Below are 3,844 nucleotides of genomic sequence, written 5' to 3'. Positions count from 1 at the left end.
GGCCCTGAGTTCAATCCCCGGTTCCACCAAAAAATTTAAAACAAATTTTAATTTTAATTTTTGTTAAATTATTAAAATTTTAAAATGGGAGACCAGAGGGTGTAGCTTAATAGCAGAATGCTGGTCTAGCATGCACAAAGCCCTAAATTCAATCCCCAATGCCACCCAAAATTTAAAAAGAAAAAAAAAAAATTTAAAGCCTCTACAATAGCATAAACGTGGAGAAACCATTTTTTCATGTTATAAACATTAAGATCAAAAACAAGGACTGACACAGGCCTGTAATCCTAGGGCTTTAAGAGACTGAGGCAACTGGGCAACTTAGTGACTTAGTGAGACCCTATCTCAAAAAATTTTGAAAGGGCTGGGGCTATAGGACAGCGCAGGCCCTGAGTCCAATCCCTAGAAGTGCAGGAAAAAAATAAGAAGAAGAACAGAAAGTGGGTAAAACCTTCACCTATATTAAATACTGTACAAGACCTGGGGAGATAGCTCGGCAGTCTAAGCACCAGGCTGGCAAACACAGGACCTGGGTTCAATCCCTGGCACCAAATGCCGTGTGGGCCCCAAAGTCCGGATGTGCCCTGCCGGCCACCGAAACTGGGCATTGAGACAGGAAAAATCACTATGAGTCCAAGCTTTGTGGCAAGACCCTATACCAGGTGCCAGGGAGATAGCTCAGTAAAACAAGCGCCTGCCTGGAAAGTGCAAGGTCCTGAGTTCAATCCTGGATATCGAAGTTCAATACCCAATAGTGCAAAAAATAAAAAAAAAAAAAGACCCGTACCAAATAAATACATAACTTTTTAAAATATCATACAATACACATGCTCTTAAAAATCTTTTCATCCAATAGTTTTATCTCTTACCTCTCAGAATCTATCTTTATGTTATACTCAGAGTTGTGTTAAAAGATTAAACTAGGATATAGACATAGATATATCCAGATTTCTAACTAATCAGAATGATACTGAGACAAGTTTTTACAAATATAATACATATTATTGTCCATGAAACAAAAGATTAAATGAGGAGAAAAAAACCAGTTTTGCTTAAGTTGCAAATTAGGAAAACTTAAGTATCTAAAAAGGGAATTTAAACTGGGCACAGTGGTGCTCACCTGTACTCCCAGCACTGCTGAAGCAGGATTATCACAAGTTTGAGGCCAACCTGGGCTATATAGTGAGTTCAAGGATAGCCTGAACTACGTAGCTAGACTGTCTCAAAAAATCTTTAAAAAGAGAGAAAGGGGGATTTTAACTAGTAATGTGTATATTCATACATAATAGACACTCTGGTTAAAAAAATGTGAAGAAATATATTGGTGGCAAAATGTGCCATAATCGAATTTTAAGACAACTATATTTGTGAAAAATATATACAAAACATACATAAAAAAGAAAAAGATACTGCCTCAAAATTAAAGGGCTGTTTGGGGCCGGGGAGATGGCTCAGTAGAATAAGTGCTTGCCTGGCAAGCACAAGGGCCTGAGTTCAATCCCCGGTTCCACAAAAAAAAAAAAAAAAAAAAAAAATTAAAGGGCTGGAGATAGACAGTAGCTCAATGTGAAATCCAAAGGCAATAGAGATAAGGAGAACATTATTTATTATTTGTAATAAACTCCTGTCAACCAGGCCTAGGTTTATGCTAATACAATGACTCTTGAAGGATGGGTGCTGGCTGTCAGAAGAACCAATTTCCATACCTCTTAATCTGATTTTTTTTTTTTTTTTTTGAACTGGGGATTGAACTCAGGCCTTTGCGCTTGCCAGGGAAGCGCTTATTCTACTGAGCCATCTCCCCGACCCCTTAATCTGATTATTTATTTATTTGAGCCTCCTTTTATAATCTTTAACAAAACTAGTAGAAAGTGTTTTTCTGAGTCCTATGAAATATTATAACAAACACTAAACATGAGAGAAGAGTTGCAGGAGTTTGAACTCCTAATTTACATCCAATCAAAAATTATAGGTGATCTTTTTCAATGTTTTTTATTTTGATTTTGGGTTTTGCTTTGTTTTTTAGATAGGACCTTACTTTGTAGTGTAGGCTGGACTTGAACTCTATATAAAGGCTCCTGCTTCTGCCTCTCAAGTGGGGAGGGGGGGGAAGCAGGGGGCTTTGACTGGAATCTAAACTATGTGAAAAGTAAATTAAGGGGCCAGGGAGATGGTTCAATAGAACAGGCACTTGGCTGGCAAGTGCATCTGCCTGATTTCAATCCCCGGTTCCGAAAAAAAAAAAAAAAAAGTAAATTAAGCACTTTTTCTACTGAGCCATCTCTCTGGCCCTGACACTTCTTATTACTCTCTCTCAAAAAAAAAAAAAAAAAAAAAAAAAAAAAAAGTAAATTAAGCAGGGCATGATGGCACACTCCTATAATTCCAGCACCCAACAACTGAGGCAGGACTGAGTCCAGGAGGATCACCGAGTTCAAGATCAGCCTCAGTTACATACTGTTATGGTTTGTGCCTAGTCCTCCCCCCAAAGATTTGTGCAGTTATGGGGCCCCTTCTGGAGTTCGGGATTGAATACTGTGAGTGTAGGTTCTACACCCATCCCTGGGGCAGGTAATTTGCATTACAAAGTAAAAAGGGGGGAGCTAGCTAGCTGAAGGTGCTGCAGCCTCTCCTTTTGCTTTCAGTCTCTGCCACCAATATCAAAAGTTGCTCTCTGCCATGTGCCACTCTGCCTTGGAGCCAGCCAAGTATGAACTGAAACCTCCACTAACTGGGAGCTATATAAACCTTTCCTTTGGGGGCCAGGGAGATGGCTCAGTGAAATAAGCACTTCCCTGGCAAGTGCAAGGACCTGAGTTCAATCCCCGGTTCCGCAATAAATAAATAAATAAATAAATAAATAAACCTTTCCTTCCTTCATTTTGGGTGTTGTGTATTTGTCCCAGCAATAAGAGAACAGTAACCAAAACAAGCAATCACTGGAAACAACCTCAATACTGATCAGTAGAATGGATAAACTGTCATATACTCATCCAATGTAATGCTACTAAGCAATAAGGGAAGGAACAAATGACATAACAAGAATGAATCTCAAAAAACATGGTGAGCAAAATAAATCAAACCATTACATAGAGCATGTACTATCTGCACACTATAAGATTCTATGTGAAATTCCAGAACACAATGAACTGATCTGTAGTTAATGAATTTAGTAAGGGCAGGAATACAGGAATGACTAAAGGGAAATAAGGGAAGTTATTAGAAGGGATGAAAGTGTTCCATACCATGATTGTGGTAGTGGTTATATGATTGTATATATTTCTCAAAACTCAAAGAGTACATGTAAAATGAATACACTGAATATCAACTATGATAAACCTGATTAAATAAAATGGAAACAAAATTACACACCCATCAGCAGGGTTAAAATTAAACCAATTAACAATCTGAAGTGATAACTGGAAATCTACATTAAAGATAGCATTATAAATTAATGCAAGCACTTGGAAAAAGTTTAGCCATACCTATTAAAAGCTTAATATAGAGGGCCTGCCCCTTAGCTCAGTTCTTTAAGTGGCTGCTTCAACAAAGCATTCAGGCTCAGGTTGCTGTGGTTTGATCCCCACAACTCAAGTCAGCCAAACCTGCCCTGAAGGCATTCAGAGCCAAAAAAAGAAAAAATCCTTCTGCCATTTTTTTTCAAAAAGAAGGGGGTGGTGAATGAAGGCAGGAGACAGGAAAAGGAATGTTGTGGGACTGTCCTGCTTCAAGGTTGTATATGGTTAGATTTTTGGACTTATGTGTAAACATAAGTAGTATATAATTCTTTATGCCTATTTTTAAAATATATTCTAATTTTTAAATGTTTTTTTCATCATATTCT

General features: G+C 37.9%; 1 protein-coding gene and 1 pseudogene across 1 annotated transcript in view; one reads left to right on the top strand and one right to left on the bottom strand.

Annotated features, from left to right (window-relative positions):
• The window catches only part of Fbxw11 (F-box and WD repeat domain containing 11), a 165,103-nt gene that overhangs the window by 134,488 nt on the left and 26,771 nt on the right, over positions 1–3,844 (bottom strand). The window lies entirely within an intron of this gene.
• The window catches only part of LOC101593163, a 5,667-nt pseudogene continuing 4,326 nt past the window's right edge, over positions 2,504–3,844 (top strand).

The sequence above is a fragment of the Octodon degus genome, unplaced genomic scaffold (assembly GCF_000260255.1).
Source record: "Octodon degus isolate 3935 unplaced genomic scaffold, OctDeg1.0 scaffold00212, whole genome shotgun sequence".
Classification (NCBI taxonomy): domain Eukaryota; kingdom Metazoa; phylum Chordata; class Mammalia; order Rodentia; family Octodontidae; genus Octodon; species Octodon degus.
Note: the sequence above shows the minus strand (reverse complement) of the source record. Positions and strands in the feature narration are given on the sequence as shown.